Source organism: Dasypus novemcinctus, chromosome 17 (genome assembly GCF_030445035.2).
Source record: "Dasypus novemcinctus isolate mDasNov1 chromosome 17, mDasNov1.1.hap2, whole genome shotgun sequence".
Taxonomy (NCBI): Eukaryota; Metazoa; Chordata; class Mammalia; order Cingulata; family Dasypodidae; genus Dasypus; species Dasypus novemcinctus.
The window spans coordinates 58374566-58392312 of NC_080689.1; the positions used below are offsets into that span (position 1 = coordinate 58374566).

The 17747-nt window shown below is 42.0% G+C and overlaps 1 protein-coding gene across 1 annotated transcript in view; it reads left to right on the forward strand.

Moving 5' to 3' along the window:
* ANTXR1 (ANTXR cell adhesion molecule 1) overlaps positions 1 to 17747 on the forward strand; it is a 253844-nt gene that overhangs the window by 96218 nt on the left and 139879 nt on the right. The window lies entirely within an intron of this gene.

Consider the following 17747-nt stretch of genomic DNA (forward strand, 5'->3'; position numbering starts at 1 on the left):
ACTCGCCCTTCCATGTGTGCTGTCTAATTGGGATTTCCTGTTAGCCTTATGAAGTAAGTATTATCCCGTTTTTACCAAGGAATTGAGAAGTATGCCTTTTTTCGTCCCTGACATCTTAGAACCCACTTGAACGATTTAAGCAGATATAAGTTGTGGCTACCTTGCAAGCATATGGAATTGGCCTTGGCATAAATCCAAACATTTAAAACATTCAGTTTTCTGAATTTTGGGAAATGCTCCCTCCTATCCAAAAATTGCATGCTGTTTGAAACCATTTTCAAATATCATGGGGTAGTCACAGTTTAGAAGTTAGATATGCTCCCCTGACAGAGGCCTTCCTTTTTACCCTTTAAATTGTGATCTCACTGAAGTTCACTTTCCCACTCCCTCCTTACCTGAAATTCCAAGTCTTAGAACAGAAACTCTGAAGGGTTAGACACCCTTCCAAAGAAGACTTCCAGGACAAACCCTCTCTCTAAAGATAAATGGAAATTAGGGTGGGGGAAAGTTACATAGTGATGCTGTGTTGAGATGTAATTGCAAATTTGTATGGGGTTGTAGAGTGACATTTTGAAAGGCCTATTTTCCAGCTTATCGAAGATATTTCTAGGAGAATCAGTCTGTTCCTTTCTCCCTCCTCCTCTCCTCCTTTCCCTAATATATTCTTGCAGAGGCATGCACAGGCTCTCCACCTCACATTCAACAGAAATAAAGGCCATTGCATAGGTATTTGACTTAAACCATGACCCTTATTGACAGTCCGGAGAAGAGGAAAATAGTGAATAGACCACGTTGTAGACTGCAAGCAACACTACTGAATTCAAACAAATAGTTACTAAAAATATTCAAACAAGGAAGTATTACAGTTTGAAAGAAACAAATGGCTGTTATTTATTAATGCATCTATTCACATCCATTCATTAGATAGTATGGGCCAGAAACTGTTGTGGTTAGAGAAGAAAAATAAAATTGCTAATGCAGCATACATATATCTACATTTTTCTATCAACTTTATGAAAGTAACAGTCTCTGCTGATTCCTCCCTGTAAAAGAAAATAAATTTTGATTCTTTACTTTTCTCAATCCCCTTTCCTTTAAAATACCTGTTTTCATTTTCATATTGTATATTTCCATTTTCGAGATTTTTTTTCTCTAAATATTGCATTGTTGGCAGCGGACTTGGCCCAGTGGTTAGGGCGTCCGTCTACCACATGGGAGGTCCGCGGTTCAAACCCCGGGCCTCCTTGACCCGTGTGCAGTTGGCCCATGTGCAGTACTGATGCACTCAAGGTGTTTTAAAATACCTGTTTTCATTTTCATATTGTATATTTTCATTTTCGAGATTTTTTTTCTCTAAATATTGCATTGTTGGCAGCGGACTTGGCCCAGTGGTTAGGGCATCCGTCTACCACATGGGAGGTCCGCGGTTCAAACCCCGGGCTTCCTTGACCCGTGTGCAGTTGGCCCATGTGCAGTGCTGATGCACTCAAGGAGTGCCTTGCCACCCAGGGGTGTCCCCCGTGTCGGGGAGCCCCATGCCAAGGAGTGCGCCCCGTAAGGAGAGCCACCCAGCACGAAAGGAAGTGCAACCTGCCCAGGAATGGTGCCGCACATGGAGAACTGACACAATAAGATGACGCAAAAAAAAAAAAACAGATTCCCATGCCGCTGACAACAACAGAAGCGGACAAAGAAGACGCAGCAAAATAGACACAGAGAACAGACAACCAGGGTGGAGGGGAAGGGGAGAGAAATAAATAAATAAATCTTATAAATAAATAAATAAAAGTATTAGTTTAAAAAAATATATTGCATTGCATCTTGTAACAAAAGGAAAACAGTGCCATTATTTATGTTTGGGATTGAATCATGCCGCCCACCAAAGGCATGTTCAGTTTCCAGCCCCTGGTCCTGTGGGTGGAACCCATTTGTAAATAGGACTTTTCAGGGTATTAGTTAAGGTGTGCTCAGACTAGGGTGAGTCTTCGTCCAATTTGGCTGAAGTCCTTATAAGCAAAAGAAATTGGACATGGAAGGAAAAGCCCTGGTGAGGAGCCAGAAGCCAGCAACCAGAAGTCAGTAGAGCCCAAAAGGGAAAGAGAGGACAGTACCATATAACAGGAAAACCAAGGAACCCAAGGATTCTGGCCAGCCCAAACGGCTACCGATTCTGGGAGGAAGCAAGCCTTGTAGCCTCCAAAAACCATGAGACAATAAATTCCCATTGTTTAAACCACCCCATTGTGTGGTATTTGTCTTAGCAGCTTTGAAAAACTAAGAAAATTAATATCAACAAAAGGCTTATTAAAAGCCCAACACAGAATGAAGTTAAGGCCATTTAGGCTCCAGGTAGCTCAAACATTTTACAGGCCTCAGAATCTACAATAAATAATATGATAGAAAATTATGAAAAGGAAAAACTGCTAAACATAAATAAATTTAAAACATGTTTATAGTGGAAAATAATAATGTCTCCAAGTCTTTGAATGAGCTCATTAATTTAAAAAATTAAAGATATAGGGCAGATACAAATATTACACATTTTAAATAGGTATACATATTTTTTAAATTTTATCATACTAAGACACAAATATAATGCCAATTATATTAATGCCCATAAGTAGAGATTGTCCATATGCATTCTTAGAAGATAAATATAACCAGAAAATAAAAGCCATAGGCTAATACTTAACTTTTCTCCCCCTTTCCTTGCCTTTGCTTTAAAAATCAACCAATCAGCTCTTTAGAAATCTAGAATAATTTCTGGATTTGGAGTCAAGATAGTAGATTAAGCTCGCATGGGTGGCCTCCCTTTAAAAAAATATGATTTTTAAAAATTGTAACATGTGCTCTTGCTCAAAGGAAAGTAGGAGAAATCCTCAAGTAAAGGAAACAAAACTGGAATGCAAAATCCAAGCAGGAAGCGAAGCAGTGATGGTCCCAGGCCTGGGGGTCTGTCTACAGGCTTGTGATGGATGATGCTGATAGAAGACATGAGGCCAGTCTTAGTTTACCAGGCTGCTATGACAAATATGACACGATGGTTGGCTTAAACAGTGGGAATTTAGTGGCTCACAGTTTTGAGGCCAGGAGAAGTCCAAAATCCAGTAGCTGGCAAGGCTTGCTTTTTCCCAAAAGTCCGTACCCTTCTGGTGCTGGCTGCCAGCCATCCTTGGGGTTCCTGGGCTTGTACTTCTCCTCCCGTCACATGGTGATGTCCTGTCCTTCCAGGCATCTGTGGCTTCTGGGTTCTATTTAAAGGGCCTACAGTAATCCGGATTGATGCCCACCCTGATTCAGTTGGATACACTTTAACTAAAAATAACGTCTTCAAAAGGTCCTGTTTACAATGGGTTCACACCCACAGGAATGTGGAGTAAGATGTGTTTATTGGAGTTCTTAATTCAACCACCACAGACTGCTGGCAGCAAGCAAGAGCAGAAATCAGACTCCAAAGGGCCCACCACACATCGAATGGGAGCTAGGAAAACTGCGCAGTGACTCCTGGAAGCAGGCATAGAAGCAAAATCCAGAGGTGGGAAGTAGGGTGTTATCTCATTCGGGTGATAGAGAAACCCCAAAGGGTGACTGTGGCCGTCGTGACCCCTGTGGCCTGGCAGAGGGGATGCAGCAAACTACCCATCTAGAGATGGATGAAAGAAACTGGAGAACAAGCAAGGAGAGATTAGAGAACAATTTGAAAGAGACTACAAAACAAACATATCTAACCCAGCTAAAGGGATCAAACAGATCCTGGGGGAAGACCACATAGCAAAGGCAGGTTTGCAAAAGAACCTGGTCGAAATTTTAGAATTGCAAGTTTAGTCATTAAAATACAAATAAATGAATGGACAAAGGGGTGCAGTTAGACACAGATAAAGATGAAATGCATGAATTAGAAGAAAGCTATGAGGAAGGCCCACCCCTCCAACCAAAGCACCAGACTCCTGTTTTTCATCCAAGCCTTACCAGACTTTATGAGACAGGCACCCCCTGCCTGATGCATATTGCTCCAGGGAGAAGAAAAGGGGAAAAACCTCTTTAATTCACTATATGATCATGATATAATCTTGATTTTAATAAAAACTGGACAAGAACTCTGTAAGACAATATTTGAGATCATGCTTACTGATGATAAACATCTGAAAATATTGACAAACCAAATATAGCAATGTATTTTAAAAGGACCAAGAATAGCTAAGACAATTTTAAGGAAAGAGGGGGAATCTGCTTCTCACATAGCAAAACTTACTAATGTCAAGAAGATATGAAAATTCATCATCCATTACAGATTTTTAAAAAGATATTTTTAGAAAGACTTCTTTAACATAATAAAGAATGTCTATAGATTCTTGAATTCAAACCTCGACATCATTCTAATAGCAAGTCACTAATTAAAGGTATTCACTTTAAAGTTAGGAAAAGCAGGACAGTGCATTTCATCACTATTATTTGACATTGATCTGAAAGTTCTAGTAGCACAGTTCAATAGAACCTTCTGTAATAATGGCAGTTTTCTGTAATGGTAGCTAATATGGTAGCTACTAGCCCCATGTGGCTACTGAGCACTTTATATAACCAGTGCAACTGAGACATTGAATTTTTAATTATATTTATTTTAATTAATTTAAACTTAAATAGTCACATATGACCATTATATTAGTCAGCCAAAGGGGTACTGTTGCAAAGTACAAGAAATCTGTTGGTTTTTATAAAGGGTATTTATTTGAGGTAGAAACTTACAGTTACCAGCCCCTAAAGCGTCCAACTCAAGGTACCACAAAAGGTACTTTCTTACCCAAAGTAATTTACCATGTGTTGAGCAAGACGGCAGGCGATGTCTGTGAGGGTTCAGCCTTCCTCTTCCTCTTAAGGCTCTGTGATCCCAGCTTCTTCCGATCTCAGCTGTAGGCTGGGATAAGTCTTGTCTCTCTCCCAGGGCTTGTTTCTCTCCGGGCTCAGCTGTAGCTGTAGGCTGTCAGGCTCATCTCTGTTCCTGGGGCCTCTGCTGTGTCTACAAAGCTATCTCTATTCCTCTGTGTTCTTGTGTGTGTTTACTTACGTGTGAGAATCAGTTTTATCCCCACCAAGGGAGTGGGGACTCAACCCTACATGCACTGATGACTTGGTCAAATAAAAACCCTAAATTTGATTTAATAAAAAGTGAAACCTGTGAATCTAATATAACCTAATATGCCCAGAGGAACAGACCAGTTTATAAACACAGTCCAGTATCTATTTTTGGAATTCATAAACAATATCAAACGGCTACAGCCATTGACTATGAGATTGAATAATGCCAAAGGCACTGCATTAAAGCAAAAAGACAAATGAGAGATAAATACAGGAAAAGGAAGTCCAAACACCGTTGTGTTTTGTTTTTTCAGATTTATTTATTTATTTATTTATTTATTTCTCTCCCTCCCCCCTGGTTGTCTGTTCTCTGTGTCTATTTTGCTGCATCTTCTTTGTCCGCTTCTGTTGTTGTCAGCAGCGCGGGAGGCACCATTCCTGGGCAGGCTCTGCACTTTCTTTCGTGCTGGGTGGCTCTCCTTACGGGGCGCACTCCTTGTGCGTGGGGCTCCCCTACGCAGGGGACACCCCTGTGTGGCAAGGCCCTCCTTGCGCGCATCAGCGCTGCACATGGGCCAGCTGCACACAGGTCAAGGAGGCCCGGGGTTTGAACCGCGGACCTGCCATGTGGTAGACGGACGCCCTAACCACTGGGCCAAGTCCGCCGCCCCAAACACCGTTGTTTTAAAATGACAGTTATATCTTCCTGAAGAAGTAAAGAGAGTTTACAGAATTACTGGACTAATACAGCAGTTATTAAGCCGATGATTCTGAAAGGAATACCCCACTTACATAGCTCTGCCAGAGTTTGGCAATAACCAATTAGAAAACACCATAGGAAAAATGTAGCAAAAGCAAATAAAATCTAGTAAAAAATAACTTAGTCAAATTTGTAAAGAATGATATGAAGCAAGTTACAACTTTTTGTGAGGGTTATAAAGAAAGCATGAATAAATGGAAGCAGTAGAGATTTGTGGAATAGCACAGCCTCTGGAGCCAGCCCACCCAGGAAAATAATCCTAGCTCTGTTATATCCAGTTGTGTGACTGTGGCAAGTAACACCTCCATGCCTCAGTTTCTCTATCTGTAAGATGGGGATGGCAATAAGAATACCTGTGTCATGGGGTTGTCCTGAGGTTTAAATGTGTATGGGACTTAGAGCCTGGTCCACAGTAGGCAGTCAATCATTGTTGGCTGCTGGTACTCATTATTATCACTATCACTCTCATTAAGTACAGTGGCAACTGGATAACTGGTTTTCTTCAAATTAATATTTACATTTACTACCATCCCAATGAAAATTCTAATGGGATTTTTTTAAGTTAACAGAGTGAGTCTAAAGTTTATATGGGAGAATAAACATAAAAGAATAGCCAAGAAAAATGTGGAAACTTGCCCTAGCTGATTTTAAGATGTATTACCAAAAAAATTGCATAATTGAAACAATGTATGACTAGAGCCACAGCGGGCAAACCGAACACTGAAATGGGAAAAAGAAAGTCCATAAACAGAGCCAAACACATATACAGTGTATAATAACGTGACCTTTTAAATCAGTGGGGAAAATTGGATTATTCATAAATGGTGTTGAGACAACTGGATAACCAGTTGGAAAAACAATATTAGATTTTATCTCACACCTTACATCTAAACAAATTCCAGATGAACTGAAAGTTTATATGTGAACATGAAGCTATAAAAGCTGTAAAAAAGGAAAGAAAATAAAATATTTAAATGATCTTCTAGTGGGGAAGAATACTTTTTAAGCACAATACTGAAGGAAAGTACCATAAAAGAAAAATTTGACAGGTTGAGTACTTTTAAAGATTCCTCTTATTAAAAAAGGTGGGAGGGACACATAAAACTGGTGAAATTGTTTATAAGGTGTATAGCAAAACAAAGGATCAATAACCTTAATGTAGAAACAGCTCTTAAAATCATTAAAGAAGGGGAGCACTTTATCAGTTGGGTAAAAGATATAAAAAGGAAATTTACAAGAGAAATGATGGTCAATAAGCATATAGAGAAATGCTCAATGTAACCAAAGAGATGCAAATTGAATTTATCAAATTGGCAAAGATTAACAAAATCCAATGCCCAAAATCCAATGCCCACTTGTAGAGGAACAAGTGTTTTCATTCATAATTGGTAAAACATCATTATAATCTTTTGGAAGGTAATTCTTAAAATGTTTCAACTGCTTTTATACCTTTTTGACCTAAAATTTCTACTTCATTGAAAAGGAAATTATTGGAAATGTTTACAAAGACTTAGCTACAAAGATGTTTATCATACATTGCTTATGATAGCAAGAGAAAATGAAAAGAAAAAATTACCCTACAAAAAAAAAACAAAAAGCAAGAGACCTAGCCTAACTGGTAACAACATAAATGTTTAACAATAGAGAATCTGTTACATAAATTATGTTTCACCATTAAATAATTAAATAATATGGTAGAAGAAAAATGGGAAATAGTGGGGAAGAGTAGAACAAAGTTAATGTTATAGCATCATGTATTAAAAATAAGTTCTAAAACAGATAAAATTGTACCTCAATGCTATTTTATTTTATACACACACATTTACATGCAAAGAGAGAGACTTGAAGAATATACATCAAAATGTTAACACTAGTAGCCTCTGAACGGGACCACTACTGATGTTCATTTTCTTCTTTCTGTTGATCTGTGTTTTTTTAAATTCTCTGAAGGCAACATGTGTGTGTCCCTTATGTAATAAGAAAAAAAAGTTATATAAAATTTAATTTTAAAATTCTTGGTAATTATTTAGGCCTTGCACATAATCCTAAGTTTAGCATTTGGTTGATTCTCCAATCGCTAGGCTGAACTCAATCCTGGCCCAGAAAATAACTTGGAAATCTTCATATAATCTTTATTTATTCTGGCTGCACTTTTTCCTACTCCAGTTTTCAGTGTATTGTGCCAAGAAAGGATCCACTTTCAATTGGAAATCCATTTGTGGGGAGCTTAAAATGCTAATAACAAGGAGATGCTGGGGTATGAGCTAAAGAAATGATCCATTTTGATGCACGGTATATAGAAAATGGTCGTTCTCCCAAGGCAGTAATGAAAAACATGCTTGACTCTCCTGGTGTTGCCTGGAGACATATGAGGTATGACTGTAAACAAAAGAAACTGATTTTAAGCAAACTCACTAAAATTCAGTTTAGAAGCCATGAGAGAGATGAGTTTCATGGTTTTATTGGCACACTATTTTTTGACGCAAAATTTTATAAACCAGACATGGCTCTGGCTTATTTTTTTGTCGGTTGCAAAAATACAGTACACACTGGAAGGATTGGATGACACCCCCATTGAAGATCTTTTCTCCAACTGAGAGTTAGTCGTGAAGGCAGTTCTATGGGAAGAGTTGGAAAGAGGGTCTCAGCTCCCCAGGAGGAGTGAGACAGCACTCACCCAGATGTAAGAGTCCCAGTGTGCTTGTTCTTAAAACTCTGTCCAATTATCCCACTCCGTCTTAGAAAACCTCTGGCCCCCAGGACTGCTGTGGGCACCCCCAAGGAGACCGTTACAATGTACCTATCGTGGCAGATGGGTTCAGGGAGGCGAGCAGAGGGAAGTGCCATTTGAACTTCTCACTGTTCAGTGGTGCATGCCTGGGTCAAATGTACTTGCTGAAATGTCACTTCATGAAACTCAAAACAAAAAGCTGTACAGGAACACCTGTTCTCATGGCTGCCATTGGGATGCACATTATAGTCACCAGGCAGCCTCATCCAGATGACAGTGGCTGCCGACTCTGTGCTGCACGCTGTGCTAAGAGCCCACCGGCGTTCCTTCGATTGGCCAGCATTACTTCATTTCATCCTTGCAACAGTCCAGCAAGGGAAGAATTTTTTGTAGCCCCATGATCTTCTTTTGCCAGGCTGCTATGACAAAGAGCACCTAATGGCTGGCCTAAACTACATGCATTTATTACCTCCCGACTTGGAAGGCTAGAAGGCCAGCATCAAGGTCCGGGGGGCTGCGCTTTCTTCTGGAGTCGGTAACTTTCTGGTGCTTGCTGGCTGCCGTCCTTGGGGTCCCTTGGCTTGTACCTCTGCCTCCTGTCATGTGGCCATCTCTTCTCCTGATGTCTACTCTTCTCTGACTTCTGGCTTCCACTTTCCTCTCTTTATAAGGCCTGCAATAATAGGTTTAAAGCCCCTCCTGATTCCCTGGGCCCTACCTTAACTAATAACAACTTTAAAAGGTCCTGCATACAAGTAAGTTCACAGCCAGAGGAATGCAAGTGAGGATTCAAAACATGACTTTTGAAAGGGTACATAATTCAATCTACCGCACCCATTTTGCAATCAGAACTCTGAGAGATGAAGTGCTCAAGGGCACCCAGATGGTCAGGGGGGGAGATTTTGACTCCAAAGGCTTTTAACCCCTTCTCTACACTGTCCCCATGTGCACCTGATTAGAGACACTGATTTGAATGCATTGCAGCAGAGGAAACCTCAGCTCAGAGAGATTTAACCACTTACCCAAGGTCGCAAAGCAGTTAGTAAGAGAATCAAGACTTCCCTGAGCCAGGGAAGCAAGAGACCCAGGTTTTAAGGAGCTAGTGTATGTAGCTAAGTGTGATAACTGGTAAGTCATCTCTTCTGGTTCCCCAAGTGGCCCCTTTATCTTCAACTTCAGGAATTTTTGCTGTATCTGGTGGTATTTTCCCCTTTTCCTGGCCCTCCAAGGGAACTTTGATTTTGCCCAGTAGTTTTTCAAGTGGTCTCCTATAGCTAATGTCCTAGTGTAGTGCATGTTGTAGTGTTTCAGCCCAGACAAAAATATACAAAAAAAGTTGAAATGTACTGCAGTTTCATTTGGTCTGATGAAAGACCTAATTAATACTCTAGGTGGTTTGGGCAGGAGTGGGAATGAAAAGCCACCAGAGATGACTAGGTGATGATTTTCATTTGGGGGCAAAAGAGCTTCTTCTGGGAGCTGGTAGGCATAGTCCAAAGTGATCCATGGCATAGTCAAACTTGACATTGACCCTGCTCTACTAAGCATGCTGCACCTTGCTCCAGTGAAAGTTGTAAGCACAACAGGGACTCCGGCACATCCTTAGAGGGGTGATAGGGGTGAACTCTGATCGTGCACATCCCTGAAACCTGCCCTCACCCCAATCCTGAGTAGGTAAGTTTGCACCTTTACTTCTGCACCAGATGGCAGGACTTTCCTGTGCAGTGACCAGAAAATGAATCCTTCCTCACGTAATAGTAAATACTGAAGGAAGTGCTGCAGCCTGAAAGGAAAAAAGAAAGGCGGGAGACTTGGAGAAGAGTGTAGAAATGAATATTAGAAAGGATAAAAAAAATAGACTATAATATGATATGACAACTGAAAGCCAAAGGTCAAAATGGATGAAGAGTTATAACATTGAATGTTAATGACTTGAATTCCCAAATCAAAAGACACAGGCTGATACAATGGATTAGAAAGCTTGACCCATCTTGTGTTCCCAATTGGTCATTTCAGTAGGATGACAGAAGGGTATATAGTTAACACAGGGAGGAATCACACTTATGCAAGTCCTAGTCAGGCTGGTCACCTTGTGGCCCTTTGAACTGACATTCTTTAAATACTTGTCGAGTTTTCATTTAGAAGGTAAGTTGGGTACTGCTGAGACAAGGGGAGAAGAAGAGTGCTACTGGTAGATGTCCCTCCTCCATGCAACTCAGCTGCACCCTTGGCAGCATAGTGGCCATCCACTGAAGCTCAACTATGTGTGCCCAGGGTCTCCTCCCCACATCTCCTCCAGCTGCTGTGTGTATGTCCTTTAAGAACAGGCAGTGTCTGCCATAACCCAAGGCCACGGTTGCACAAAAGGCTTTAGCCATTTGTGTAGACTCACCCCTCCATCCCAGTGTCAAGGGTAAAATCCTTCCAGACCTAATTGTTCACAGCTGCAGGAGTTTGCGTGTTAGGACTCACATACCTTGTGCCCAGATATCCTAAGTTATCCTCCACCAAGTAAAAAAAAGCTTTAGAAAATACATTTATGCTTTGCAAAGTGCGGCTGTCTTAAATGCAGCACTTATTCTGATCTCGGGATTACAAAAATTTTAAAGGCGGATTCTGTACTTGGAAGATACTTTGTAAGTTTTACAAACATCAACAGTCAAGTTTTTTTTTGGTGGAGATTTATTGAGAGGAGAGGATATTTTACAAGAGCACTGACCTTCATTACCTTGGTTTGGTTTTCTTACAATGTCTAAACTACCCCCATGAATTTTGAACAGAGATGAATACCCAATATCACATTACATGTAGTATGAACCCAATTCTATTAAAAGTAATATATATTCAAATTTATCCCAAAATATTCTGAAAGAATATACCCCAAAGCACTAACAATGTTTATCACTGGGAGGCAGGATTACCAAAGGTTTTTATTTCTTTATTATACACTTCTCTGTTTTCCCCAGGCTTTTTGCACTAAACTGTATTACTTCTGTAATTAATAAAAATCACAATAAATATGGGTGGAAAATAATTTATGTCCTGAGAAGTCAGACTATCTGTGCTGATGACCAGTTCGAAAAGCCATGTCCAGAGCTACAGAGGCCACTATCTGCTGGGAGACTCAGGAATATCAAAAAAAAAGCAACCCAGAACCTAGGAGGGCTGCTGGATTCTAGCCCTGTGCTTCTCTGGGAAAAGACTCATGGACCCTACCTTTTGCTTCCTCTCCTTTTGGGATCATGTTGTAATCTTGATCTTCAAGAACATACTTCATTTCCTTCCAAGACAGCCCTTGGCTCTGAGTCCTCTATTCATATTTATACGTAAGGTTGTCTGACCCTACAGTTTTCCCATCCATATCATCTCAGAGCCTCAGTAGCAATATATGTCCCACTTCTGCTCTACCAAGCAGAAGAATGACACAGGTACTCTACCACCTACCACGAGAACTGGGCCATCTAAGCCTTCATGGAGAAATTTATCAAGAAACACTCTCTTTCCTTCTCCAACCAGGACTTGTCTTCCAGTGTCCATCCAGCTGTTACCCCCTCTGTCTCTTCTATCCATCATGTCCTAACACTTCTGAACTTTCCTGGACATTCCACCAATGTACAGATAGTGCACTACCTAGTACTGTCTGTACCCTCTGCAATGGGCCAAAGAAAGTTATAAAGCCATACATGATAGAGTTACAGCAGGGTTTCCAGCCTGGGCATTGACATCTTGGGCCAGATAATTCTTTGCTGTAGGGGGCTGTCCTGTGCGTTGTAGAATGTTTAGCAGCATCCCTTGTTATATCCACTAGAGACCAGGTAGAACCACCCCAGTTGTGACAACCAAAATGGTCTCCAGATATTGTCAGCTGTCCTCTGGGGTGCAAAATCACCCCAGTGAAAAACCACTGCCCTATAAGCAAACCCACAAATACCATTTGGGGGAAGCAGACTTGGCCCAGTGGTTAGGGCGTCCGCCTACCACATGGGAGGTCCATGGTTCAAACCCCAGGCCCCCTTGACCCGTGTGCAGCTGGCCCATGCGCAGTGCTGATGCGCGCAAGGAGTGCCGTGCCACGCAGGGGTGTCCCCCGCATAGGGGACCCCCACACACAAAGAGTGTGCGCCGTAAGGAGAGCTGCCCAGCGCAAAAGAAAATGCAGCCTGTCCAAGAATGGCACCACACACACAGAGAGCTGGCACAACAAGATCACGCAACAAAAAGAAACACAGATTCCTGGTGCTGCTGACAAGGATAAAGCAGTCAAAGAAGAACACACAGCGATTGGACACAGAGAGCAGAAAACTGAGGGGGGAGGGGAGAGAAATAAAAAATAAATCTTTAAAAAATAAATACCATTTGGATAGACCTTGTCAAGCTATACCATATTACCCTGATACAACCTAGTAGATAAGTTGTAGGGCTCACTCCGTTTGCATGCATGTACATGCTGCATGCTTTACAGTGTCTCAATGAGCCCAGCATTTCACTATGTTAGTAATTACAGTTAACATTTGTTGAGTGCTTATTATATGCCACATAATGTGCTAAGCATTTATATTTTCTCATTAAAATGTACAGCCACCAATGAAATGAACATTCTTCCCATCATACAGGTGAGAACTTTGGGTTATGGGTAGGGTTAAAAATCCTAGCCCGTGAGCAGAGAAGCTATGATTGGACAAGGAGCGCAGTCTCTTAATGTGCTCATTGTTCTCCATCCTACTTCAACCTGCCCAGAGAACAATCCTGGACTCCTTGTGGTCCCAGGGTCAATTACAGGAACTGGTGGTATAGTTAGGTAGAAACCCAAGAACTCGCCTGGAATGTGGCGGCCAAGTTCATCCCCAGATCTCGTGGTAACTACCCAGTGAGGGGTTCCATGGACACTCAGCAGCAATCCAGCTAGTTGGGGCTAGGGAAGGAGTAGGTGGGTGTGGGCTGCGTCTAAGAAAAAGAATGGTGGGCTGGCTTGGTTCTGTCACTTTAAAGACACCCCTCTGGCCTCAGCTGGGCACGAGAGGACCTTGGAGTGGGCACGTTACCTTCTGAGGGTTTTTCCCAACTTGGCCCCGCCCACTTGCACTCCACTATCATCTCTTCCCATTCCGTTCTGACTCTTGTTTCTCATTCTGCTGACCTCACAACCACTGTTCAGCCTTTCCAAATCAAATCCACTCTCTCCGTTTTCAAATTATCTGCTTTGTTCTCTGATGTAGTTTAAAAAGAATCCTTAGGCTTGATATCTCATTTGTGAAAACTTTCCAGCCCAGGACCTGAGACACAGTAGATGCTTAATAAATATGAGTTGCTTCCTTCCTGCTGTCAGCCATGGGTCCCATTGAGCTTTGCAGTAAGACCCCCAGCTATGTGAATTATCACCAAAGACAGCCCCATTGGGGCAACTGGTCACCTCCTCCCAGCTGGGGCTCAGAAAGCTCAACCTGGATGCTTTGATTTTCATCAAGTGGGAACCCTGTTCAATATCATTTTATTTCAGATTTTTATACAATATATTAAAACTTTTTAAAAAGCTAGTTATTTTGGAGGCAGTGAGAAGGTGGAAATAGCTTAACTCTAGCCTGTCTGGTCTCCCTTCATTTGGAGACACATTCTGAAACCAGCTGGTAATTTGCTGCTCCATGGTTAGTTACACTTGGCTCTGTGATGCCATGAAAATGCTCCCTACACTGAGGGGAGATTGGGAGAAAGCAGGGTGAGCTCATTCTGTCCTCCAGCTCGACTGTTTTCCCACTATCTAATGCAGATGTCACAGCAGGAATGTAAACCCTGCTCTGGGGCTTACATCAGCTTTTGGAGACTTTCAGCAAGTTCCTCCAGATAAGCCTAGGGGTTATTTTTCTTTTCCCTTTGTCTAGAAATAAATATTTATATCAAGAAAAGTTTGCCAAGACTTGGAAAATATTTGAATTATTTGATCAGCCCAATAAAAGGCATCACTCTGATGGATGTTTGAATTGGCTAATGAATTTTAATCCTGGTTTTGTCCCAAATCCGTTAGAAAGTCACCAACTGGAGGGAAGAATTCTGGGAATTTCCTTCCTCACCAGGTCAGGAAGGATTACGTTGATCCAAGGTCAAAACCTGGGGATGTACAGGTTTAAGTGTATGCTTCTGGAGCGTGAGTCTGTAGCAGTAGATCAGGGTCCCTTAAACAACTTGAACCCGATCGTAAAACCCTGCACCCCGTCCCTTCTCCAGGAAAGCATGCCTCCTGCTGTTGTCCAGCCTACCCCTTTCTGGGTCATCACCATCTACCTCCAAAGTGGTGTAAGGGCCCAAGCTCCTGATAAATTTCAGGCTCTAACTTTAAACTAGCTGGGTTGACCTTGGCAACAAACCTGGGTTTGAATCCAGCTTTTGACAGGTGATTCTGCACTGATTCAATTGAGTGACCTAGCAGGGTTCAGTTTCCCAAATTGTAAATAATAATAATAGTATCTCAGAGGGTTCTGGAAGGACCAAATGTGAGACCATGAGTATAAAGTTATATGTTAAAGTCTGTAAGTATGTGTGTGTGTGTGTGTGTGTATATAATACAAATATATACACGCACACATTCACTAAAGTTTTTCATTTTCCTAGGAATTTCTGATATCCAAAATGATAATCTGGTAGAACAACATAATTTAAAAATCACGCATTTAAATTTTTTAAATCTTCAGTGCCTGATTTTAAACCATACATTCATGTAATCTTATTTTAAAGGTGTGGATGCCCATGTAATAATGAGGTATGACATCTCCTGAATGCTTCATAGAGGACACACAACAGGCTTTGTACTTTCGTACACTCTGATTTAATCATCACAACAGCCCTATGCAATGATATCAGTATCACCCCATTCACACACTAGTTAGAGAAAGGCCTGGGATTTGAACCTGGATCTTTTTGACTCTGAAGCCTACCCAGCCCCCTTCTATACCCTTTGTACTCAGCTTCAGGGACCCCAGCTCTCAAGTCTGGGGTGTTTGGTTGGTAGCTCCATGTAATGACACTCATTGATCGCCAAATCCTCATTCAAATCAAGCTTCTATTCAATGATCAGACTCCTGTAGACAAATGCTTTAGGTTAACCCATGTCATGGTTATGCACTGATTTTTGAAATATCTTTGGTAATAGACAAAGAGATTTATATTTACAAAGCATCTAAAAATTCCTCTTAACTTCTGGTTTCAAACTCCCACCCCTCCCTAATTTTCTCCCAGTTTGCAAACAACAGCTGAGACAGCTGGTCCCGGCTTCTGGTCTCCACTTCCCTTGCCACTCTGGGCTAAAGAGCAGTGGTGGCCAGTCGGCAGGCAGAGGAGCAGGGGCCTCGGTTGTCCTCAGAGTGGACTGTGGCCTCCTCAACGTCACAACATGGCTGGCCGTGGCTGAGGTCGCAGGAGGCTGGCATGGCCCCCTCTCCAAACGGGGCCCAGCCGAGGAGCAGAGGGGGAAGGCTGCGTGCCCTGCTCCCCAAGTGGACATTCCAGGAAAGAGTCAGATGACCCGAGTTATGGAAACCAAATGGCCCTCTTTTGTTTAGTGAGAGGGAAAAAAAAAGTCACTCATTTTTGTGGTAAAGTGAAAACGGGCTCCAAACCAAACAACCCGTCTTAGAGCAGAAAATGCCAGCCCCGTAGAGCATGGCCCACAGGCCTGGGAGGCCGATAGACTCTCAGAGGGAAGGAGGGGCTACGGCCGTCCCACTGCTTCGGCAAAATCTCATCAATCCTCCCAGTGAGGTTCTCCTCTGCTTTGCTCCAGAAATATTTGGATTCACAAGCAGGAAAGGAAGATGAAAGGCAGGGGAAAGCGAGAAATGTCTACTAGCCCTAGGCCGACGTAGCCTTCTCGCTCCTTTCCAGTTGGGGTGGAGGAAGAAGAGAGATTTTCAGAGCCACGGCCGGGACTGTGGTGCCTCCACAGGACATGGGCCATCCCTGGAGTCTCCCCAGCGTGGCCAGCCGCAGCATGCTGCCTTGGGTGCTTCCTCGGCCCGACCCAGCTCTTCCCGCAGAATGCAAGCTGGAGTCACAAGGCTCTCTGTGGCTGCCCCGTGGCCCTGTGGGCTGCCTCTGTGGGCAGGGATCTGCACTCCCAGGTATTGCTAGTGCATGTGCAGCAGGATAAGCCACAACCAAGAGAAAATAAATATAGGTTCTACGCAGCCACGCCTGTCCCAAGTTTGGTTGATTCTCTAATGCAAACCTTTCCGGAATGGAGAGTCTCTTTGGCGAGGAAAAGAGCATTGGAGAAGAATTCAGTTCTAGTTCTGCCTCTGCCCCTGGCGTGCTGTGCAAGCATGGGTCACTTTAACCTCCCTGAACCTCTGTTTTTGCATCTGATAAATGAACCTACTTATCCCTGCCTTTACTGGCCGACAAGGTTATTGTGAGAAGGTAACAGAGCTCTTATAAAAAATGGTGGCATAGCCTAATGGATAAAAGTATTCATAAAAGATATTGGTCTGTAATTTTTTTTTCTTGTGGTATCTTTATCTGGCTTTGGTATGAGGATGATTTTGGCTTCTTAAAATGAATTAGGGAGTGTTCCCTCCTCTTCAGTTTTTTGGAAGAGTTTGAGTAGGATTGGCATTAATTCTTCTTGGAATGTTTGCTAAAATTCCCTCTGAAGCCATCTGGTCCTGGGCTTTTCTTTGCTGGAGGTTTTTGATTCCTTGATTCAATCTCTTTACTTATGGGTTTGTTGAGATCTTTTATTTCTTTTTGAGTCAGTGTAGGTAGTGTGTGTTTCTAGGAATTTGTCCATTTTATACAGGTTATCTAATTTGTTCATAGTATCCTCTTATAGTCTTTTTTATTTCACCATGGTACTGGCACCAAGACACATATCAACTACTGGAATCAGATCGAAAACTCAGAAATCAACCTCACTTTTGGTCAACTGAGTTTTTATTTTTATAAGGGCAATGACCTCAATTGGGGAAGAATAGTTTCTTCAACAAATGGTGCTGGAAAAACTGCATCTTCTTTTACAGAAGAATGAAAATGGACCCCTTCCTCACAGCATATACAAAAACCAACTCAAAATTAATCAATGGCCTAAATATAAGAGTAGGAATTATAAAACTCCTGTAAGGAAATGTAGGGAAGCATCCTCAGGACCCTGCATTAGGCAATAGTTTCTTAGACTTTACACCCAAAGCACAAGCAACC